The sequence below is a fragment of the Brachycentrus maculatus genome, unplaced genomic scaffold, assembly GCF_059751285.1.
Source record: "Brachycentrus maculatus isolate JH-2025_06_01 unplaced genomic scaffold, ASM5975128v1 h1tg000405l, whole genome shotgun sequence".
Lineage (NCBI taxonomy): Eukaryota > Metazoa > Arthropoda > Insecta > Trichoptera > Brachycentridae > Brachycentrus > Brachycentrus maculatus.
In genome coordinates, this window is record NW_028281154.1 from 901,880 (window position 1) to 929,074 (window position 27,195).

A 27,195-nucleotide genomic window follows, 5' to 3' on the forward strand; every position below is an offset into this window, starting at 1 on the left:
ATTATACACACAGGGAATCGAAGCTAAACCTTATTAATATATGGTTACTTAGTAGTAAGTTTTTGACACAAGTACTCTTGCGAAAGTGGACTTTAAGAACTGTTTTGTTTTTTCTTTGTTTTTTCGTTTTGGTTTAGATATACAACAATATTTGCTATTTTAAATACGTCGCTCATATGTCTCTTACCATTTATAATTTCTGCACTCTCTTTATTTTGACACGTGTTGTTATGAACCTGAAAGCTGAAAGCCAACACGTGTAACTTGTATAGCATCCACATACACGTGTATTACTTCCTGTGGCTGGTAGACAGCTTTCAGACCTACGGCAACTTATAATTTATTGAAGCTAAATATAGGAACTAAGAGTTTCATAAAAAAATCTAGCAAAACCGTTAGCATACTAAACAAACAAGAAAGGATACAAAGACAAACACATTATGCTAAATTTATTATGTATTTGTTTGTTTTAAACGTGTTTAAGTACTGATAAATTGACTGTTTATTCACACGAAGAATTAGTGGTGAAAAATTACTTAAATTTCGCAGTTTTTATTATTATTTCAATTATAAAATAGTAATAATAATTGACTTAAAAAAAGCTCTACAAAACGGGATTTTAAAATGTTTTGTTAATTGTTACTATGGTAATTTGCTATCATTACTTGAAAATGTATAAATACACCATAAATGAGCTTAATTTGTTTTATATTTCTAAATAAACGATTATTCATCTTGCTTATATGAGCTAAGAATATTTGATTTTTTTTACTGCAACTTAATAGTTTTTCTTATTTTATTTTATTGACCGGTGACTATTTGTTATTACCGACATCGTCAGACTAGTAAGATGACGTCTGTAATGACGAAACCCGGTCGCTTGTAACAATATAATAAAATAACAGTGGAGAACGTTATTGAGTCGTTGTTTTGTTTTTATATTAAATGTAGTTTCTCCAAGAAATTTCAAAAAATTAACTTTAATTTGACGTGCCAATTATGGTATTTTAGGCCAAAAATCACATTATTTATTTTAAAATATAAAAATAAAAATTAAAAATGTAAATTAATAAATTAAGTACTGAAAATTTGACTGTTTCTTCGCACGAAGAATTAGTGGTGAAAAATTATTTAAAATTTCGCATTTTTTATTATGATTTCTATTATAAAGTAACATTTATAATTGGCTTAAAAAATCTCCACAATATGAGATTTTAATTGTATTTTTTTAAAGTTACTATGGTAAATTGGTATGGTAAGCGTTGATAAATGATAATTTAAAAAAACCGTTTTGATACATATGCATTTGTATTTTTAGTGTTAAAAAAAACATTTTGAGTGAATTCAAGAAATAAACGAAATGCATTTTAAACTTTTGAAGAAATCTTATGAATGTTACCAAATAAGCTACGATTCCAGGAAACGTTAATCAAATAAAACGCCTTAGATTCTACACTTTAATTATACTGAAAAGACCACATTGGCCATTTCTAAGTAACGACATAATAATTTGAATAGAAAGACTATGAATGGAATTAAAAATACCATTACAAATAATTTTAACGGTAAGCTAAAGATATCCTTAATGTTGTGTAGTTAGAAATCTATAGGAGGCCTTATATTCTTAAATTTCCCGCAGAGTCTGAACTCCGGGGGTTGAAAGTATAAAAAAACACCCTCCGGCTTATTAAAGGTCTTACGGACATTTTTTCAGCCCTCATTATGCGTAAAAAAGGTTTTGTGCACAATATGTAAAAAAAGGGAATTCAGAAAAGTACGGTATTTTAGGGGTAGCGAGCTATTAGGGGTTGATGGGAAGTTAAATGGTAATTTAAATTATGTTTTTTTTGTTGTTTAATGAATAAATTAGTTGTTAAGAAAGGATTTATGAAATTTAAGAAGGAGTATAGTTAAGAATTTATAAGCCATGTTTATATGAGTACATTTAAAATATATATAATGTAGTTTCTGGACAATGGGTTGCTTTATGAAAAAAGTCCTTGTTTATTCTTTCAAAGTTAAAAGATTTATTATTCATTTAAGACTTGCTCATGAAAAAGAAATATCCATAAGCCACAACACAAAATTTACAACCAAAATAAAAAAAAACTGCAATTCATATTTACACTTATGCTCCGTGGTATTTTTCTTCATTATTTAATGAACGGATTAGGAATTTGTGGAATAATATTTTAGTAGATAATAATATTTATTTTAACTTGTTTGATTTCGATAATTTTGAGATAGAGTCGCAAACAAAATTTAATAGGTCCTGGGTAAATATTAATATGCCTTTTCAAATAAATTGAGGAAAAATAAAGAATTAAAACATTTTTTAATTTATTTTAATTTTTTTTATTTATTGTGATTATGTTACAACATAAAAATGATACATCGAGGTATAAAAAAAATAAGCAGATATAAAACAATATAATGAAATCCTTTTATTAGTAAAAAATGGAAATATTTGGGTCTTATTATATACAAAAATATTTCAATTGAATACTATTTTTGTAGGCTCAAGCTTCTTGTTATTAAAAATAGAAATCAAGTTGTGGTAGAGTGGGTTCCAAACTAGAAACTCTACATCATAGTCCGTGACACTAATCACAGCTCGAAATAAATAATGTATCTAATTATTTACATTTCAAACATGGGTATTTATGTTTTTTTTTTAAATGCAAATTTAGATAAAAAAAAACTTAAGAATGAATGATACAAAATCATTGTACATTTATTTGAACGTACTTGATGGAAAAGTATATTGAATAAAATAATATATTAGAAAAATAATGTAAAAGATCGTAAAATATAATTGAATAAAATACCACACAATTTTTATCATATTGACTAAGGCACTGGCACCTTTTTTAAAGAAGGTTATAAAATCAAATAAATATATACAAATTGATTTATTCAATCGAAATAGGAGTTGTCTTCTACTCTTAATGATGTATTATTTACTATTTTTTATTTATTTTTATCATGTTGTTTACACGTTAAATATATATATATGAAAATATACAGTAAATTTATTCATTTATAAATTTAGATAATTTATACTTAGAGTAGATGATACAGTTAATGAAGAGTCCAATAAAAGTTGATATGAGATTTATCCATAGAAAAACTTACAACGGTTTAATACATTGCAAAGTAAGCTTTTTCTAATGTCTTAACACATAACATTAGTTTCAGATAGATGATAAAGATCAACAGTACTAAAAATAACTGTATCGTCTTAATTAAGTTTAACATAATATTTTTCATATCGTTATAATGATAGGTGAAGATAGAACTAAATTAAAAGTGAAATAGAATTTATATTTAAAGCTTGGTGATTTTCCATTTTTAAATTAAAATGTTTACTTGGTTATAAAAAAAAAAAAATTTAAATATTTTTTTTTTCAATAACGTAAAAAAAATATTAATTAAAGTAATTTTAATGCTTGTTTATACAATTTCATCAAAACAAAACACTAAAGATTTTTTTATTATTATTGGTTTTGATTCTATTCATGTTGATTTATTGTATTCTTAATTAGTTCTATTTGCAGCTATCATTTTCATCTCACAAATATTCTATAAAAATTAACGAATATTAAACTAGATATATAAATTTGGCAACTGAGTTCGCTGTATGCTTGATTTTTTTTAACTCTTTTTACAAATTAAACATAAATTTAAATACTAACATTGTACAAAAAACATACATACGAAATATTTACACATATAAGTATGGTTGGTATTTCAATATTTTAAAATCATATACGTAACAAAATATTCCACAACAAAAACATATTTTCTTTTTCCATACACCATATCATTAATTAATTTCATAAATTTGAAAAAATAAAATACTTTTGTATAAGATCACTTTACAGTTTATTAATGAGGACAAGATGTTTCATAAAGTACAGATGTTTTGATCAACAGGTGAAAATACAAACGATTTGCATTTTGACTTGTTGATGAGAATATTTGTAATGTCATTAATTAACTCAAAAGTGGTATTAAACTAAGTTTTATTCTTATACGTAGATCACCATGTTATTCCACAAAGTAAATAGCAAATTAATAAAAAAGTCTCTTAAGTCATTGCTATTGTTTTGACAAATTGTTCAAAATTCTACATATTATATATCATAATATATTTCAATATAAAAACAGTGTTTTAGACCCAAATTTTAATTTTCCTCTTCAATTTATTTTCCTCTTCAAGTATAAAAAATAAACTTCAAAATTGTTTTCGAAAAATGTACATATAATTGAAAAAAACATCCTTAAATATTATTGACATTTTTAAGGTCTAAAATGCGATGTATATATTTATATATTTTGAAAATATTATTGGCAGAAAGAAAACGATTTATTAATACCAAACATAATGATTTCATTATTATTTATTTTTGTTTTGGTTTAGTTTAGTTTTTTGATGGCTAAAAACTTTTAAATTACAACGACTTTCAAAACTTATTAACATTGTTGATGCTGTAAAAAAATACACTTATTTAATTACAAATATGTTTCTATGTACAATTTATAACTAGTAAGCAATATTTTTTGGGACTACAAGAAGAATTTGGAGATACGTTGAGTAGAGATCGACTGATGCAATGCAAATCTGAAACAAAAGAGAATAAACAAATGATTAATATTATTATACAGTAAGACGTTTATAAGAGTAAATATCTGGAGTAAATAGTGGTTACTCATAAACTAGTCTCCAACAATCAAAAATGTTTAATAGATTTTAGTCATTTCCTGTCAAAAAATGTACAGCATAAATTAGTGGTATTTAAAATAATTGATATTAATATGACATATCATTGATATAAACGGATAAAAGTAGAATGAATTCAGTCACAATTGCGATCCCTCAGAACAATGTGCGGCAAAACGATGTACGATAGATGTTCGAATGGTGAATTAAAAAAAATAATTCCAAGCTGAAATAAGCATTATCGATAGAATTAAGAAAGGTGTGTTGAAATGGTTAGAACATGTGGAATGAACGAGTGAGGGAAGAACGGTAAAACAAATTTATGAGGCGAAATTAGTTGAAAAAATAAGCAGAGGAACACAGAGGAAAAGTTGGCACGATTAGATATGCTAAATACTTGAAAGAGGTGGGATCAGAAGTCGATGTATGAGGAGATGCACGAATATGGATGCACAAAGATGAGAAGAAAAGACAAAGTGGTATGGTATTCTATTCTCTCGTGTTGGTTAGTTAGTTAGTCAGTTAGATATAAATATATTCTTGCATATACGCACGCGTGTTACTTAATATAAATTAAGCGGCAGGCATATATGATAGTGAGGATTAATATTCTTATGAATGAAAGCTTAATTGGTGCAGTCTTACACTTTCAACTGGTTGCTCAAGACTCATTGACTAATTAAAACAGCTTCCTTTCTTTTATTACAAGTTAGCGTGAGTCTGTTTCATCCCAACACTTGGACATAATACTTTGTAAATTGGAAACTATCAACTTGATATTCACACACACAACTAGAACAAAATTAAAACCCTTAATCTTTTAATTGTGTTTATTGCGAAGCTCGTAATTTCAATTGCAGCTTTTCACAATTCAGGAAGTATTGCTTTGTAATACTATTATGAGTTTAAATAATCTATTAAGGACTTACTCGCAATCACAGAATTCAGTAAGCGTCCAGCTATGCTAAAAATCACACATCTCTCCAAGACCATTTTTTAAAGAATATATATTTAATTTTTTTATTTGTTTCTTAGAATATATATTACATTTTTTTGTCACTCTTTATCTTTTAAAAACTTTTTTTTTTGAAACCCATTTTTTTTCGAAAAAATGCTCATTTTTTCAACACAAAAACGGTGTTTAAAAAAAGGAATTATGTTGAATGTTACCTGGTTTTAAAGATAATTAAGTTGCGGGCTATTGATATAGACCAAGAAGAATCTAATAGAAATATTTATTTCCTGAGAAAAATGTATTTTAATATTATTTGACGTGAAGCATTGCGCATTCCAAGTTTCATGTTCTTAATATCATGGGTAGAATTAGCGAATGTTACACGTGTGTAAAGTGATCACTTAAACCAGCCTATGACGGTCGTAAGTCCCGTAAATACCCAGACTTCAATATTCTTCTTCATTTATGTTGAGATGTCAAAAAATAATATAAAAAATAACTCCTAATTGGAGATCATCCAGATTTGTAAACAAGTATTAGAACACACTAAAAATGTCGTTCTTAAAACTTATTGATTCACTTGCATAATATTCATCTTATATGCAAGAACAAGTCCCTGCTGTCGTAAAACTGGTCAAGTGTACGAACTGTCACATTATCTCAACAGCTATTGAATGGGTCGTCTAGACATGCGGGTATTATGTGGCAGGCGAGCAAGTGCATATTGTCGCAGGTCACATAAGAATTGCCACTTACGAAGGATATCTTCAAGAAAGTCCACGAACACTGATGAATCGTGTTTTAAAAGTAAACGTTTTTGTTGCAACTTTTTTTTTACATTTATCTTTCGATATTTATCGAAAGATCATTTAAAAATCTTTGAATTAAATGAACTGTGTATAGAATCAAATAAAATTATTACGTTTACGAGTATTATTAAAATGAGTGAAATTTATTACAAAAAATCATTTATAGAAATATATAATATCACAATCAACAAATATTTTAAAATTTTAAGAAACAGTATTGTTTTTTTATGTCATACGGTTTTACAAAAATTAAAAAATAGATTTTAAAACTTTTTTAAGAAATTAAAAAATATAGATGAAATAATTTATTTCTAGTAATTTTTTTCCATAACATGCAAATTTTCACGTAAAAAATGCGAGATTTAAAAGAAATTATACGAATGTAAAAATTTAGAAAATGGAAGACTTTTTAAAATAGCTTTTAGTGCAAAAATAATTAATAAACAGAACGAGGACGCCCTAAAAAGACTTGGCATGATCAGATTAATAAGAGCCTAAAATCTGCCTAAAAACGGAGGCCATGTATGACTAAGTGTATAGATGTGAAGGAACTAGGAGTGTACGAGTACATCAGGACAGTTTTGTGCTGCGTTCTATCCTCTCTGTCTGCCCTTGCAGGGAAACAGCGTGATTGTAGTAGTAGTAGTAGTTGTAGTATTATTTAAATGTAATGAGTTAAGTCCTTAGTCTCCTCATAACTAAATACAATAATAATAACCAATGAAATCCTTAGAGCTTTCGTATTTTTAATAAGTACCCCATCGATCTGCAGAATCCTTAAAAGCTCAAGTAATAAACAGAGAGTAACAAGATCTGTGCATTACAATATTAAGCGTGTCATCTCCTTAATGACCAGACTGGGACTACCACTTGACTGGGTCCTCACTTCCTGCCCTAAATAGGGACTTGACCATGTGTCATGACCGTATTATTTCCTCCACACATGACCCTCGCCTTGACATCTTGTCAATATGCTAGACGGCTCCCGGTGATATATGCGTGCGTCTTAACATAACGAGGATAGAATAATGTTGGCTTTGAAAGCGATACCTGGTAAGGATTCTGAGAAGTGATGACAAATGAAGCGTGCACTGTCCGTTTGTTAAAATAATACAAGTGAAAATGAGACTTGTAGATCTTAATTAAACTAACTAACCATCACGCCGCTTCCCCGCAGGGGTAGGCAGAGAGAATAGAGCGCCACATCACTCTGTCCTTGCAAACATTCTTCGCCTCTTCCACGTTCATGCATCTCCTCATACATACCCGCCGATTGTTACGACTCCTAACCTGACCACTTTCAAGTATTTGGCATACCTGATCGTGCCATGTTTTTCTTGGATCTTAATTGGACGTTCAAATTAATAACAACTCCAAATTCAGACCTTTTTCAGTCAATTGTATTTTCACTTGTAAATATATGTTTACAAAGATTTCGACATAAATACACAATACTTTATCAGTTCAAAACGGCACAAATAAAAACAATATCTATAAGTATTTTAAAGTATTTTATAGATCACGATACCGCGTAGGACCAGAATTATTTTGATTGTTAGTTTCATGAAGGCATTGTGATAAGTCCAGTGCGGTTATATTTTATCAATATTAATATGAGAAATGACAGATATTTGTTTTGATCACTTAAGAATTGTTCTCGAAACCGATAGTTAAAGACGACAATAAACATTGAAAATTTCAAAAACTTTTTTTTGATTGATTGGATTCTGCATGTAAATTGACGATCCAGAACTTCTCAAAATATGGTTGTTCAATTATGGGCTGAATGGTGAATGTTGCACAGTGAATTAAGTGATCACTGAAACTAGCTGATAAGAGGTTGTAAGACCTGTAAATGCCCAGACCTCCATATTCCACCATAAAAAATTCAATTTCATGAAGATCTGTCCAATTGAAATGAATTTAAATCAAATATGTGAAATATTTATTAAATACGCTGTTCTAACATATGAAATTTAGTTTGAGAAAAAATACAGTATTTTATTTAAACATCCATACACAGAGAGAGAGAGCGAGCGAATATAATTTAAAGATTAAACCTCTAATCTACCAAAAACAAAAAGCAAATAAGCTTAACTCTACTAAAAGCTCACCGAAAAGAAAATTCGTATAAAAAATAATCCATAAATTTCAGATATCATAGATTGTTTATAGAAATCTTAGATCGATATATTATAGAACAATTATTGGTTAATTTATATAATTCTTTTAAAAAATTGTAACCTCAACACATTTTATGAAACAATTTATTAGAAATAATACTAGAAGAAACACATTCGAAGACAAGGCGGTCTATTCGCACAATTATTTAATCTTCAAGTGCCGTGGGTACGTGATATAACGCGTATTGACTTGCTGGATACAAACACAAAGTTCTTGTCATATTTGTATATCCACACTATTTTATATATTATTTTCTTACGTGTTGTCTACTTAACGTTCATTATTGATAATAAGATGAGAAACGTTTATGAGAGTATTCTCAAACAATTATACGAATTGCTCGCTTCACGTGATTTAAAGTAGAATTCGATCAAATTGCTTGGCGGCGAAGATGAAACGATAATGAAAGGTATAAAGTGTATCGTTGTGACATGTACAAATCCTTTCCGTAATAATGATTTGAAGCATTTTAAAGAATTTGCAATTCTTTCAATTTCTCTGCTAAATACAATGCGATTAATGCAAAAATGTACATATGTAGCGAAATAAGAATTACTACCGACATTTAAGTTTATTAAACTGGTCATGTATTTTTTAAAACTTATAAAAAAGGAATTAAGTATTGAACACCATCATTTGTTTTATTTTTAAGGCTTCTGTTTTTACTCTGCGATGTACATAAACACATAAATGAAAAAAAACTAAACTTTACTATCAGTATTTTTAGTGAAGTCCTGTTAATACTTTACTAAAATATTTTTGTTGAATGCTGTAATATTTTTATTAGCGTTATACTTTCATCGATCAGTATATTTAAAATATAACTTTTGGTCCCACTTTTTATGATATTAAATGATACTTTAAAAGCAGTTGTTTTTATTATCATCATGATGTTAATTTTATTTCCATTTTCCGTGATAGTAGGCAAAAAGTAAATGCGATGCATTATTCATCATATTAAATTATCACTTTCATCAGTACTCGACCTATCACGACTATTTTTATTATGGCTAAATTTTTAAAGATTCGGGCGAGAAAAAGAGCCTTGCACAATAATATTTTCGTTTCGCCCATAACTGGACATGCGGTGTAAATGTTTTATTCATATTGTCTTGTAAAACATTCATCTTGTCTTGTTGAATTTCAGAATAAAGTTAAAAAGGTTTTGATCAACGTCAGAAAAGTGTCTTTATCTTTGCAAGAAAACCTCGTCATAATTTATTTAATCGCCTGAATTCTGGATTTTCGAATCGATTATTTTCTCCACGAAATAAAACGATTTCAGACCTCGAGAAGTGATTCAGCGTTCCTATTATATTAAAACTGCGAACCACTTTATCCTCAACAAGTAACGTTAACATCACAATAAATATGATATATCGTTCTTTGAGACAAAAATTATAGTAACTACGTTACGAATATAATATTACTTTTTTGTAACATGGTTACTTTAATTAACACAATATTATTAAATTATGTAACTATGTTACAGATAAAATATTTTTCATTTTATAATTTTCCATACATTTATTAAATAACTTTTTCATTTTCCTTTTTTTACACGACGTCCAATAGTACGTAGGGTATCTTATTGGCAAAATCATTAATTGCATAAAAAAAATTATCCTTACTTATGAATTTAAAAATCACCCATACAAAATGCTAGAAAACATATCCCAGCTAAAGGACACGCAAATTACACAAACCAAATTACACGAACCACAAAATCAGAAAGAAGAGAATATCGAACATATAGGTACCACGTTTGGTTAAAAGAACTAAGTATTTCGCAATAAAGCACTCTAACCTACTTTCATTAATCTTAAATGGACGGAATTTTTCATTAAGAATCTATGAATAAATGGATAATAGAGGTGGGTACACACAAAATAGATCGTTGTGACATTCGGTAACACATGAATTAAAAAGCTCATGACAAGCTTATAACTAGCTTAAAAACGTATGATGAGACTCCTGAATGTGTGATGAGAATACCTGAATGTATGAAGAATGAAAAGAGTCAGAAAGAATTTAAAAATAAAAGTTATGTTTATTGATAGAAGATGTTTATACCTATATATGATTAAATTAACTGTAAATTAAAGTTTGAATTAAAAGTAATAAACCATATATTCCTATACAGGTTGCCATTTTTAACAGTGCCTACTGACTTCAATAATTTCATTAATTGATTCGTCACATTGTGGTAGTATCCATTCATTTTTAATTTACGTTTTACTTGGTAAACACCACTACTTCTAAATAACCATAAAGTGGTATTTACCAAGTGTAACTTAGATACAAAAATGTGTATTTATTTGTGACACGAGACTTCAATTTGGATGCAATACTTAATGTAAGGCGATATTTATTTCCGATAATGAATAAGCCACGCGAGTCCTATTTGTGAAGGAGCCCAAAGGAAGTGAATTGCAGACGAACGGAAGTAGAATTGCTGCATAATGCAATTGAATAATATCATATTTTATTATGCAGTCCCCTAGATGTGTATCTCGCGAAGCAACATGTCTGATGTTTGTACCAAAGGAAGGTATTTGTTAGCAACATGTGCCATGCCCGAGACAACACGCCCAAAGCGAGGAATAAGGTCATTAGGTCCCCGCCTACCTTCACACTCCTTATGCTATCCTGGTACTTGGTACCCCAACCTAACCTAACCTGTCATTTATTTTCTTCCCATATGTCGGTAACATAGGTTAGGTTCGTTAGATTTGTTAAATATACATATCGTAGTCGTACAGGAGAAAGTGACCAACTAACAAAATATAAAAAGTTCAGGAGGGCCATTTAAGTCAGTTTTGCTTGGCAAGAAAATAAACATCGATGCATTTTGTCATTTTCAACACGTCAATATATTTTACTTCCAAGTTAAAAATCCATTGGGATTTTTTCAGGGCAATATTAAGTAAGTAAGATATCAAATAGTCAATAATCACGTTTTTGTAAAAAATGCACTTAGTCACTTTCTGCTGTATGACTACGATATATGCAATTATAATTTTAAAGAATGGAGTGGAGTGAACATTAATTTTATTAGTATTGTATAACGATGAATATAAAACAATGTCTTAATACATAGTACGACATTCAAATAGTTCTAACTAAATAAACACATGTATTATTTTTAAAGAATATTAATGTCTAAGTATTAACGGGGCTTATGACCTGTCATACGCTGATTAAATGACCACTCTACACAGTTATAATATTCACCGTTCTACCCATGATTGACAACAACAATACTCAAATTTTGGGAACTCTTACATATATCGTTAATCTCATGACACTGTAGATGTGAGAATACTGGAGCCATCTATGGTTGAATTGGGTAACTTTTTAAATTAGCATAGACCCTTTATTTGGATGTATGACAGATCCAAACACGAGATTATTTTTACATACTGGGAAACGCCTGAAAACATGATTTATCCCAGCTTTTTCACCAGTTATTTTTATTCACAACATTTTGAGTATGTTCAAAAACTGGTTCACAAACCTTGGTTTTCTCCACTTATATTTCTCCAGTTATTTTTACATTTCACAAATCAGGATTCATGTAAAAATAAAAAATAAACATAAAAAAAATTAATGTAAAAATAACTAAGTGGGAAGAAACCAAATTTAGACACATTCAAAATATTGTAAACATTGCATTAAAAAAATTACTTTCATGACTTCATCGTATTCCTTCCTTTCAAGGGATGAGGATGGATTTCAGCACACGTGACACCAATTATCTGTAAGGGTAGTAAGAGTACAAGAAACGGGAGCTACACTGGGTGGAGTTAGTCGGTGCATGGTACATCCCTCCGTAAGTTGATATGTAAAACTTCTTTTAATCATTTTAAAAGGAGATTTATGAATACAAAAAATCAAGTGTCAACTATCACACTCAAATGTTTGCAGTAGACACTACACATGATTTATTTTGTGGTTTTTGAGGAAATAATATGAGAAATTGGTAATATGGTAATATAGACATAATTAATATAATAATTATTTACGACTGATAATCACATATCTTAGTAAATCACAATCAATTTAACATTGCATTGAAGCGATGCTTTGATCTTTATATTTGGTGTGGATAACAGTAAAAAGAAGAATAAGTATTTAGTAGAATATACTTTGAAAATGTATTCTGCACTTATAAGAGAAATTTTACTTTTCATATTAATACTACTATTACTATCACGCCATTCCTTTGCACGGATAGGCAGAGAGGATGGAACGCCACACTCTTCTGTCCTGACATACACAACGAGCTGCCTTCACAGCCATATATCCCCCCCCGTTTATGAAGACTTTTGGCACGACCAAATTTAAGGTTATTATTGATCTGGTCATACCAATTCTTTTTTGGTTTCGTTCTGTTCTTCCGTTCGTATTTGCCAAATGTACTTTTTAATTCATCCTCTCGTTATCCATTCTCTCCACATGACCATACCATCTTAAACAACGATATAAAAATATTTTCAACTATCCCAGGCTTACATTCCTTTCTAATATCTTCATTTATTATAACACATTAAAAAAATATTTAATTTATTATTATTTAAAATTTATTATTATTTATTAATGCAAATTATGTGCAAAACTGGCAAATATTTTTTTCTTCATGTTTTGATACTAAATATAAATATTATTGTTTATTAATCGTATACTATTAAAACGAGAACTGTAAACAAATTGTCTTTTAATTTCTCATGTTTGTATATATGTCAATCAATTTAAGAAAACAAAAATGTTTGCTTAAAGATGTAAGTTAATTTTAAATGTGAAAAGTTTATTATTTTAATCTAAGTATCGATAACAGTAACATGGCATAGAAAATTTTAAAATGATTTACAATTCAATTAAAATTCAGGAAGAGTTTCTATGGATTATGTCATTTCATGGCGAAATAAAAATCACAAGTTTAGAGAAGAGTTCCATTAAGCCCACGTGGTGTGTGAAATATGTGCACGTGTTGGAAGAATTTCAATATTTTGAAATATGCACGCAACATACCGAAGACTGACAAATTGCATTTCCTGTTGAATGCAGTTCCGGCATTTATATTAATAAATAGCCAAATGTGAAAGGTGAACGTGCATTCTGGCAGAAAAAGAAGATATATAAGTAAATTTGGTTAAATTAAAATTTTGTTATCTTCATAGATACTATCGTTTAATGAATTAATTCGTTATCTGTATTGATGACTTATTCAAGAACTAGAACATAATAATAATAATAAAGGCCGATACACATATAGTAGTCTTTTTTTATAATCGTTTATTTTATTAGGTAATAAACTTTGATTGGAACGATTATCAACTCGAAATAGAGCATAGTTCTACCTAAAAATTGTATACATATAATTACACACACACACACACACACACGCACATACACACACACACACACACACACACACACACACACACACACACACACACACACATACATACACACATACACACATACATTATTGTAACCTCAACTGTATTCATTTGGCGTTTGATTTGTATTACTTAAAAATGTATATTTTAAATGTTAAAATCTAACACTGATTTTTAGAATCTATTCAGTTTTATATATTATCTAAAAAAAAACTACTTTGATAATAACCTATGAAGGCATTGCCACGAATTTAATTTATAATTTTAAGTTTTTTAAAAAAATAAAATATACAACTTAGTAGACACTAAAAATCAGTGTTAGATTTAAGTATTTGAAATATATCTTATGTTTTTCTTTGTGTGGATCAGTGCCTATTTTACTCACTTTTTCTTATCATATTCTTATGCCTAAAAAATCTTAGGACTTATCTAAGTACACCCATAAAGTATCTTTCAGAAAAATGTTTCAAAATACAACATCTCTTATTTTACTTACAAATTGGAGACACTTTAGAATTGGATTTCGTTTAAGTGCACTCCTAAGGAGATATTCGAACCAGATGCGAAGCGCGCCCATTGATCTGTTGCCAGGACCCATAATGACCCGGGCCCTTCGGGTAGCATATGGGGCTCTAGTTTTTATGCCCATTCTTGTACCGACTACGTGTTTTATACATTTATACTGACAACATAAGTGCAGCCCTTCAAGAAGGCTTAAGGTACATATGTTCAAGGTACCGAAAATATACCTACATATGTAAGAGTCTAATTCTTTTATTACATCCAAATCCACATCCGAGAAATATTCTTAAACATTCTTCTTAGATAATATGGTAATAAATAATATAAAAGTCAACACACTTTAAAAACTGCTTTTGTGAAAATTTTTTTTTTTTTCTAATTTGATGAAATGCAACCAATTTTGAAGTCGCTGTTTTAAAAATGTTTTAAAAAGTAATGTGTAAGTTCATGAAAGAGCAATGGGATCTTTATCAAACGTAGCTTGATCAATAGAGATCTTTTTAACAAACTATATAATAATTACAATAAATTTGGATACTTTATAATGTGCCAATTTCGTAAAATACTAACTCAAGGGCGCTTGTATAATTGTCATATTTTAAGTCGGTGCTATAATAATGAAGTTCAAATTTGAACTTTGATTTCCACTCCACAAATTGATCGATCAGAGTTTCTGAAGCAGACAAATTGATAAGTGGGTAAGAAGCTTATCTTGTAAGGATTCTAAATGAATGAGCTTAATGTCGTGTGGTTAGTGTTAAATTACACGAAAAATTTAGGCAATATGGTACGTGAAATTCTTCAGACACCTTTTTTTTTACTTGTTTTATTTTAAAAAGACAGCAAATTTGTTCCTGGATTTACTTCTCCTCAAGCACATATTTGAATTGTTTTATAAATGTAGATACCCACATAAATATAGACTTTTTAAAATGTATTTTAATCATACATATTCATATGTTCAATGGACACGAACACAAGGGTGTGCGGGTACGGACATCTAACCCCGAGTCGCTCAGTGCATTTTGATTTCTCCATAAAACAACTCAACAAAACATTACTTTAAAATGTCTTCAAACCCTAGCAACCCAATGGTGCATAGGGCACTGCATCATATAAACGCAGTGTTATCTTGATCGTTAACACATGAAGGAAAAGTGATCCCTCCGTTTCAGCCCTCCGTTTCAGGTACCAGCCCAGGGTAATATTGAATAATATTGGGGTGAAATGACTTTAAAATATAATTTTTTTAAATACATTTGCACACAATATGTATGTATGTTTATTAATATGTACTTAGTCATTTTCATTGAACATTGAAAGTACTTAGTTGTCCCCGCAATCTCATTGAACAAGTTGTATTATTCTGAACAACTATGGCCGAGATTAGATAAGGTCTTTGAAAATAATAATTACTATGCATCAGCAATAATCATGCTGGATACTGGTTATACTCAAGCGGTGTGTCGAGAGGCACCATTCAGAATAGATTCATTAGCTACCGCCATAAACTAAATACTTCAAGTCAAGTGTAGGCATTGTTATGTTATTCGTAATCAAACACAGTAAAAAAACGGAGATGATTTTTTTTCGTACACGTTTAGGCTAAGACCCAGCGAGCATTTTTATAAAAAAAAATATTTCATCACAATAGATTCAGGGTTTTTATGTTTAACCCTACTCTACCACAAGTTTATTGGTAATTATTTAGTGGTACTATACGAATGAATGAATAATCATAATTTTGTGTATTGATGACAATGTAAAATGATGAAAAGCAACGTTGGCATTGAGTATTAAGTAAAAATGATACGAAATTAATACGAAGTTATTTTTAATTTTTAAATACAAACTTGGTTTTGTATAACAATACTAAAACATCTGTAGTTTTCGAAACTAGTCGTGTGTAATGAAATATAACTCACTAAGTGGTATTATGCAAGGGTTTTATTTGAAAAAAAATCAAAATGTCATTCCACAAGGTTAATGCCGAATCAATAAATAATATAATATCATTTTTTAAAATAATTTAAAAGAGTTTCATAATTCACATATTAATGTTGATATTATAATTTAAGCAATTTTCCTAATCTCGTAAATTAAAGGATAACTATTAAAAGTAAATGTTAACTTCAAAATTGTAGTATAATACGTTTTTTACTGAGAATGTTTTTAAGAATTACCATATCAATCTAACGAATTTTTAAACCGAAACGTTTTTTTAATGTCATAATATTTGGAACCTTTTTTTACGATTAAAACGGTTGTATGACATTCTTCAAAATGTGTTAAGGTTTTTTTATGTCAATCTTTTGTAGTATTTATGATAAACTTACACAATATCTAGAAAGTAGAGGGTGTGCGTTAATTTTTGAAATTTAAATATTCTTTTTAAGCACTTGGTACTTGTCATTTATGAATGGAAGCCCTTAATGTTGATTTAATGCGTATTTATCTTTCGGAATCATGAACACGAGAGATATTGTATTGCACTATGATATTATTCATTCAAGATTTTTATGTGTTGAACGAAGAGAGAGCGCCTGAAACAATTCAATTTTATTAATTTTATATATTTTTTTATTTAATGCAGTCTCCATGTATGTTATATCTTACATTTTTGAACTAACAACATCTTGGATCGATTCTAGAATTTTTATGATTCTCAATAAAGATTTTTCTTATATTAAATCAATGATTCGTTCGAATGAAAAATGGATTAAACTGAATACATGTACACATAATTTTTTTATTTTTTATATTTTATTTTTTTATAAAATAAATTGCACACATTTATTTAAATAAAAATTTAAAACATGTTTAAAAAATATTTTGCAAGAACCCATCAAGCCACCTTGTGTGTCTTGTCGGTGGAGTTCTTTTTTAATACATTTTTTATTTAATCACATTCTGGATTTTTTCCCTACGGAAGATATATCTATGTTCAATTGGAGATATCTCTATACACTTCATAAATCCTTGACTCAGCACTACCGTCAGCCATGTATACTAAAGTTAGTGCGATTAGTTATTTTAAAATACATATATTAAAGCTTTAATTCCTAACAGGAAAAATAACATTCATGTATCACATGGATATTTAATGACATACGATCGATCAATTATGAAATAAATTTTTTTTTAAAAGTAAAATGAAATTTCATCAAAATAAAATATCTCTTTCCGTGACTGTACCATAGTACAATCAGTTTAAGCTTGTGAGCGGCCGGCTCCTTATGAGCTTTTGATAAAGTTATAATGGTCGCTATAAAGAAAGCATAATCAAATTTGACGACGGTATTCCAACAATATCATTCCGTGAGTTGTGTTCACTTGTCCACGATGCTGGAGACTTTCATTGTCAACGAATAATAGTCGAAACGTACTACCACTTAAATTGTGTCTCTGAATTTATTATTTTTTGGATGTGAATCGTGGCCTGAGTTACACAAAATCGTCTTATAGATAGAACGACTCTTGAGATAAAATTTAAGAGTATAAATGTATAAATTATATAAACAAGTGAGTATATCTAAAAATATTCAAAATCAATTCTTCAGTGTATGAGTAAACGAAAAACAACAATTTAAGTTATTTTATTTCATTTCTTGAATGTTTTTCGCAGAAAATTTGTGGCACATTTTATAAACTGTATAAAATTAAACCGCTTGTTTTTGACCACTTTTTTACTTTTAATTTTTTCTCCAATCGATTTCGGCAAGAACTTTGTTATCATCAGGATTAATGTTGTAAAGTAATATACATGTTTAACCCTGATGATGACAAGGTTCTTGTTGAAACCGATTGGAGAAAAATCGTACAAATAAAAAAGTGGTCAAAAACAAATTTTATTTTACAAACATTTCATTCCAGCTTAAAATATTTTTTCGTTTGATAATTTAATTCATATCAGCTTCAAAAGCTATGTCGAAATCAAAATTTTTGAGAAATTTCTACTAGAAATAGATTTATGAAAGATTTAAAAAAATAAATATGAAGGACGATAATATTACATTGTTAATAATAAATATATGAATTTATGAATAATTATTTAAAAATCGTACAATATCATGAAATCTGAACAAAAAAGGAGAACTAAAAAATAATTTCACATCCAACGAACTTTCTCACACAATATTAAATATAGGTAGTGTGAAAAAATGCCTGATACTTGATATTTTCCTTAACCCAAATCTCAAATATTAAATGACAGTTCAAATGTTATTTAATTGTTGTTATATATTGACAATTCATGTGAACTAGAAAATAGAAACAGAATACAGGAGCGGAAGAAGGAAGTAAATATTAACTCGGAGCAAACATTTTGGGATTGGCTTGGGACAAGAAACTTTCAGTTAGCCGCTTCTATTCAAACTAGGTACTGATCTATGCAAATAGACAACACGAACTTTGTTGCCCGAGCTTATTGTGTGCTTTATATTTATAAGTACGAGTACAGCATATATGCGGAACATTAAAAGAAGCTTTTTTCAAAGGAAGCTTTTACACATATGTAAGTAAGTAAAGGTCTCACATACACATAAGTCGAATGCAGGAATGTATTTGAAACCATGTTATCAATGAATATCCAGTTAATAAGCCTTTCAAAATATATTATTTATTGTTTTGCATTAAGTTTGTAGAATGACATGATGATTTCAATATGAAAAGAAAACACTAATATGATAACGATTTTGATTTTTTTAATGAAAATACGACTAGTTTTATATTCTTATCGAGATTTTTTTAAATTTCCTTTGTTGATGAGAACATCTGCAGTTCTCAAAAGTAGTCATGTTAATATTTATATACTCAACAATGGCCGTTTTAAATGTTTTATTTTTACGTTTGAAACCCTTTTAAAAATATCAAATTGACTTCTGCGTAATGTGAAAAAATTATTTGTGTGCAAGTGTTACATTGTAATTTATTTATATAACATTGTAATAGAAGTAATCAACGTATGTAATTTTTAGTGAAAAAAATGTAATACTACTAGCTGTCTGAATTCCCTCATTCTTTTGTGCTTATTGGTAATGCATTTTAAAACATGTATATACAAATGACCGAAATCGTACCCAATAGAATTTTATCGAATAAGTACCACTGAGTATTATCTCTTTTGACAAAATATAGTTCGAGACAAATAAAATATTTTACGTATTAGTAGTGAAACAGTTGCTATGGCTATCGATATGTAATTTTATTTACGAATATCTGAAAATTAATAATATTCGAATAAGTTGGTACTCATTTAAAGTATAATAATATTCTAGGTCCCAGGAGAGAATAAACATATCAGATATCAGCGGGACAGTTGTTATCGAACATTCATACCCAAAAAATGAAACCATGTGACAAGCAGGGATCGTAACGTGCTATACGTACTTTACAGTCTTAAATGTTGTCATAAAAAACCTAACATATGATGATGATGAGGAAGTCGATAAAATAGATATTGTATAAAATTAAACAAAGTAAGAAGAAAATGTTGTTTCAGTAATTCAAATAAGCGAAATATCACAAATATCTTAATTAATGAAATACAAATACCATTTAAATATTAAAATGATGTGAATTTTTTTACAATACAAACTGCAAAACCATTTATAAATGGAAAGCACCCTGTTTAAAAATAATCGTTATTATGCTTATTGGCTTCCGAAGGAATAAAAAATATTATTGAAACCCTTTTAAAAAAAATCAATTGTACCGTGTCAATATTTGCATATGAATTAAAATCAAAACCATTTTCATACGTAATAATATTCAATATGTATTTTTTTAATATCCATACGTTTAACATATATTTTAATTCAGAATACTATCCATAAAGCAATTTTTTAAATATCCATAAACACATACTTTGATGTATTTAAAATATGTACTTACATATCAAATAATGATTCAATAGCAAACAAAAGACTATTGGATATTAAATTTAAATTTTTTGATTGAATGTTTCATTAATCAATTTAGAAATTACTAAAATTTACATTATTAATTATTTCCTTATTTCGTTAGATTTAAATATATCACTCCTTTCAACAACGTCATATTTAAAGAAACTTGATTTTTCGGGAGATCGTTTTTAATGTTTAAAAATATAATGAAATGTATTTAAAACAAATATCAGGCCACTTATGGAACTTTTTACTATGCAACAGATCTTTTTAGGTAAAACCTGAATGTTTATTCTTCGTTTGAAAAATATTTAAAAATAATTAAACAATACCTTTTCTTCAAAATGCAAAAACAACACTTTCTGCTCTGTAGCGGGTAAATATTAATTAAAAAATATGCTGCCTTTGCTGGGATATAGTTATGGGATATAGTTACTATAATTTTCAGGGCATTCCGAAAACACGCACACCTAAAAATTGTCGATTTTTGATACAAGACATTCTTGAAATATATAAAAATTGGTATTTAGAGCAAAAATGGAAAACATTTATTGCATTTTATTAAACTTATATAAAATTCATATTATTATGTCAAAAAAAAAACTATATTTTTTGTAAAGAAGTGCGAGCGAGCAAGGTATGGACCAGATCATCAATTTATTTTGAACACACATAAGTTTTGTTTGAAATTATACGTTTTAAAAATATTTAGAGACCACCAGGGACGTATGACTTAGACAATCTGATGTTTCCGTATAGTTTATGTAGGAGGAGCGTGGCAGATATAATCCTGCAAGGATTTGTAAAGTGTCCTTTGTCAATTAAGGATTAGTATAAATGTGCACAAACTTCTGACGCAACGAACGGATGTCGCATTTTATGGGATTAATTTTTAAAATCCCAGTTTTGTGTAGAACGATATAAGCTTAGTTTTTAGTTGTTGAAAATACACCGAAAAAAATACTGAGAACTTAAGAAAAAAGTAAATGACCATCTTATCTTACTTTAAAGAAAGATCCGAAATGATCAGATAAGAGATTCGATTTCTCAAAACCTCTAAAAGTCCGCCTCAGTAGTATAATAATCAGCACGCTCGGCTACCGTACTGGAGTTCCCGGGTTCGATTCCCGTGGGGAAGGAGGGGGGGTCAAATAAATATACGTATAAGTGATTTTTTTCACTCTAATATTTATCAAATCACCCTGGACCTGTACCTTAAGCGGAGGGCTGATCACCTTTCCTTTATTTGTTAACGATCAAGATAACACTGCGTTTTTATGATGCAGTGCCCTATGCACCATCAGGTGCTTATTATTATTCAAAGTTCTCTTAAACTGTATGTTTGTTAAACTTGTTTGAATACCGTCACACTTAATTATAGAAAAAAAGGAATTATTTTAGTACGCTCAACACTATTGAGCATCAGTATCTTAGAAAGAATTTTATAAAAATACACATAAAAGTTACAAAGTTTTTGCACATGTATTACTCGTAAACAGAGGGAAAAGTTTTTGAGTTATCTACTATCACGTGCGTGTTGATGGTAGATCACTAGAAAAATTGTGATATTAAAAAATATCTTTGAAAAATTCTTGGTTTGTATAATATATAATACAATAATCGTTATTGCGTGTATGGAGCGTTCGTGCATTATTTATTTACCTTAGAAAATTGTTTCTGAGTCGGCATTGTAGTCTTAGGGACCCGGGAGCCGAGACCCGACCTTTCCCACGGGATCGTCCTATAGAACGGACTGGATGACAATAGATGCGAAAGTGAAGAAGTGAAAACGAAGGAAAAAAATAACAGAGCGCGTAGGTATAACGGAGGTTCCTTGTTTATGCAGGGGAAACCAAAGAAATATTGAGTACCAATAATTAAAAAAAATATTTAATTATTATATTAAGTATGTAGATATTACTAGTTGTTATCTTGATGACATACTGTAATTTTTTAATGTCTTAAAAACATATAAAATTCTTCCAACCCTTATCCGCACCCAATGGTGCATAGGGCACTGCGTTGTATTGAAGCAATGTTAAAATCGATCGTACTCATGTACGATCGATTTCATAGGTAAGGTGATCACTGCTGCGCTTCAGTTACCAGTCTAGGGTAATATTAATTAGAGTGTAAAATCACTAATATTTATTTTCAGCCCCCTTGGAAACCGAACCCGGGACCTCCAGCACGGTAGCTTAACACGCTAATCATTACACCACGGAGGCGGATCGAATAAAAATGAAAATAATATAAAATGGAAAGCATATTATGTTCAGTATTTTCAAAGTAAATTGAAACGTCAATGCTCACCTTGCCTTCGTATAAGTAACGATCAAGATAACACTGCGTCAATACGACACAGTGACCTATGCACCATTGGGTGTAGATAAGGGTTAGACGACATCTTGTTTATGATGAATTTTAAAAAATTAGCTCAATTCTTTTACTTTAAAAAATTCACAGATTTCATCGTCTTTAGATACTTATTGGAGTGGAGAACTCTATTAATCAAAAGCATTTAAATATATCTTGATTTTTGTCACACGTCTAAAACGATCCTATGAAGAATTGGAATATAACCAAATTTTAACGCTCGCGACTCTTATATTAATATCCCTGCGCCCCAAAGCCAAAGAATCCATGCGCATAAATTTCGTCCTGAATTACCTTTTCACAAAGTTCCTGTATTGTGAGACCTTGATCAAAGAATTAAGGGACTATTTGACCTTGGGTAAAAAATTGATAATGATTCTAATAAGCTTAGAAAAGCTTCGCATAGAACTGGTCTAACGGTTCAAAACTTTTAAGCTCAGGCCATAATCATACATTAGAAAAGGTTTTTGTTCATTATTATAACGGTATATTTAAGAAATCGTTAATCATTTTGAAATTGAAATCATCACATTTTATTTGGACCTTTTTGAATGATATATTATATAGTTGAAATCAGAAGTAAAATAATACGTGTTAAAAAAACAAATCTAAAATACTAATTTTATTCAAGTCAGATTATCAATAGTTTGTAGTAAAATTTTGCGTTGGTTGCTGTGTTCCTATAAATTAGTTATTTAATGTAAGGATATGCTGATATTTCTGTTCTTAGAAAATATTTGAAATTACGTATATTTTATTAAATGGAAAACTACATTTTGCCTTACTTTATGAAATACAAAATAGAAAAAAATGTAAACGAATTGAGTCAATAAAGTGTAAGCACTTTAATAAAATTAAAAACAGATAGTAAAAATACCTGGTAATTACGATAAAATAATGAAATAAGCTCGATAATACGATACAAAACAGTTAATATTCCACTTTTTCTTCAAACCCTCATCCGCACCCGATAGTGTATAGGGCACTGCATTATATAAACGCAGTGTTATCTTGATTGTTCAAAAATTAAGGAAATTTGTTCGGCCCTCGGCGTCAGGCCCAGGGTAATATTAAAAAAATATTAGAGTGAAAAATTACTTATTTGTATTTAACCCCACACTGAAAATCGAACCTGTGACCTCTAGTACGGTAGCCGAGCGTACTGACCATTACACTGCGGAGCCGACCAAATATTACTTCAAATCTTGTTCCTTTTAGGAAACAAATTCATGAATGGATGTGTATAAAACAAATCAGTCTGCATTCCTTTTATCCATTAATCTCCATTATCCGATTATCTAAATAGGTAACTCATCTAGAATTAAGTCCATTCAGTGCGCACCTCGGCTGGTGCCGACAGTATAGCGTGTAATCAAATCCTGAAATAAATATCATGTTACTGATATGTGCTCCTGGTAGAATGGTGCTCGTAGATCAAAATAGACGGACATGTAAATTGATACACGTAACTCCTGTTTAATGTATTGTCAGAATCTCTGAAGAAGAGGTTGGATTTGATGCGGCTGTTTATATTATGAACTTACAGAATTCAATTTACATAAATTAATTTATATTTAAAAAACTTTCTTTCACCGACTACAAAAAATTCTACTTAAAACTGTTCAAACGATTTTATTAATATTATTTTTTGGAAAAAAAGATACTTAGGTGATTAAGCTTAGGTAATCCAGGAATAATCATAATAAATAGTGTTAAGGAATAGACGAAAAGTGGGTAAAAATACTCGTTTATATACAAGTATGTTATTTTATTTATTGTTTCGGCATTAACTTTGTGGTAAGAAAGTTTAACTTCTGAAACATTTAGTAACATAATAAAACTCAAGTGGTAAAAAACAAGTGTTTTCTTTAATCATTGTACAAGTATGTTGTTACAAAAATTTAAAAGTATAATTTTTCTTGTACGTACGTATTTAAAACAAATTTATTACAAAGTACAAATTACACTAAATATCAAAATCGTGAGTAAAATGTGTATTTAAAAAAAAATTATTATTAAGGCTAAATTATTATTTATATTTTTTTACATCAACATAGATGAAGAAGAATATGAAAGTCTATGGAAGAATTAAGGTATTTACAGGGCTTACGAGTTGTCATAGGTTGGTTAAGTGATCTCTTTACACGCGTGCAAAATTACCAATTCTAGACACGATTAACAACCCCACTACCAATCGTTTTGAACTCCTATATATATTAATCAATCTCGTGATACAGTACATATGAGTTCACAACAGCCATCTATGTTGAAATGGTAAAGCTTTTATATTAAGTAATAAACAGCAGTAAGAAGCAAACAAAAATGTTATAAATAAATAAGTGGAGATAATCCAGATTTTTAAAAAAAGTATTGGATGCCTTCTAAATGTTGTGAATTATTATTGTTTCTTTTATCAAATATCGGAATCATAAAGGTTGTCACAAATATTGGGAAGACGATTAATCAGATTTAATTTGAATTCTGTATAATGTCGTGAGATCAAAATGATTGATGCATCACAATTTCGATTTGAATTGACGTAATATGTCTTAGTAAATATACTTGTATTCATGATTTTGGATATCTTTTTAAATTTGATATCAAATATTTTTTAGGTGAGATGTTTTTCTATTCTTATACTCATTTTCTCTTTTTATTTCAATATTTCAAGTGCAAAATTTTGTGTGCAAAATTCATAAAAAAACCTGCATTTTTTTGATAAAGTTTATATTTTTCAATGGAAATTTTGATTGCTGATGTATTAGTGAATATTTTTGTATCGAAAGTTTTTTCAGTGAGTAGAAAAAAGCGTTGAAATAAGGTGAAGGTAATAAGATCGATTATTGTGTTAACAAGACGTGAATTTTAAAATTTGACAAAGAGACTAAGTAAGGATTATAATAACTAGTAAAAAATCCTTTTAGAATTAAGTGCGTATAGAATGCTCGCTCAATGAGGGGGTTTAAATTGGATGCAAAGCACCCAAGATTCCTAATCAAGGTCCTCGGGAATCCCTTTTCAAAATCCGCCGTCAAGCTTCGAGCAAAGAAATTCGATATTACCCATTGTGATGGCTAACGGTAGCCAGACAATTATCGCAGAAGTCACAAACTATTGGATATATTTTTTTTAGCTTCATTTTATTTTTAAAATGTTCTTAAACCTTCATTTACGCAGCATTTACAACGTTCGGAAACGATATTTTACTACGTTACATAAATGTATTTACAACATTTTGAGGGTGTTGAGATGCTTGTTCACAAATTCCAATCTCCAATCAGGAGTTACTGGATACATTATTTTTGAGATTTGAATGAATGAAAATGAATATAAGTATTATGTAATAATTATATAGATGTTGTAAATATTTAAAACACTTAAATATTTTTAATATACGATCAAATGAATTGAACTTTCAATAATATTATTTTTGGATGTGATATTAAAACTCTTTAACATTCATAAAAACATTATTTGTAAACATCTAATCCCTACAGCTTCCACCTTATTATTAAAAATGTACATTGAACCCAATGTATCAATGAAAATATGCATTTTTATGATTCATGTTTTTCTTCAAGAACTAATTACAATTTATTTGAATAAAGGGAAACCCTTAAAACGTACAGTAACGATAAAGGAAAGTATTACCAAAATGTGAAATATCAATATATACATCACTACTATCACAAATATATATTTTTCACCTCTTATTTTGATAAGTATATTGTTCAGTGATTTTTAAAAAAAGTAAAATTTCACTGGTTTTGTACCTCTTTTTTATTTAACACTACACAATACGGCGTAGGTTACAAGGGACAATGTGCCATCGATGTCAGATCTTTTCCGCGTGATTCGTCAAGGCGATCTTCTATATCGTCTTACAGTTTCATGAGAAGTAATCGGTAAATTGTGCCCGGTAATAAAAAACTGTATTTCTGTTCCACCAAAGAAATCCGGGCCTTGAAGCAGAAACGGGTCTTTCATAAAACACATTAAACCAGTCAATTGTGGTAGATTTTCAATTCATGCTTGCCATATCGATTAATTGAATTATGTCGGAGTAAAAAATGAAAGAGTTGAGTATAAAGATGGCTGATGGGTTGTCAGGATAATTTTAGGATGAAAATGTAAAGAATTCTAATCTGCGGTTTTGAGCGTAAAGTATGATGAAAAATGGATTTTTTTATGCGTTTACTTTTTTGTCAGTTTTTTCGGTTATTGCGTCAAAGGCTTGTGGTAAAATGGGTTGTGTAAGATAAGTGGACAGATAGGTAGGCACCCTTTAAGGATTGTTGCTTTCTTTGCACAAGAGGTATTT

General features: G+C 29.1%; 1 protein-coding gene across 1 annotated transcript in view; it reads right to left on the reverse strand.

Annotated features, from left to right (window-relative positions):
* Positions 1-4,216: 4,216 nt before the first annotated feature.
* The window catches only part of LOC148302859 (uncharacterized), a 33,783-nt gene continuing 10,804 nt past the window's right edge, over positions 4,217-27,195 (reverse strand). Inside the window, exon 2 of the mRNA XM_088270953.1 lies at positions 4,217-4,624. The gene's annotated coding sequence lies outside the window, so the exon portion shown is untranslated. The remainder of the gene's footprint in view (positions 4,625-27,195) is intronic.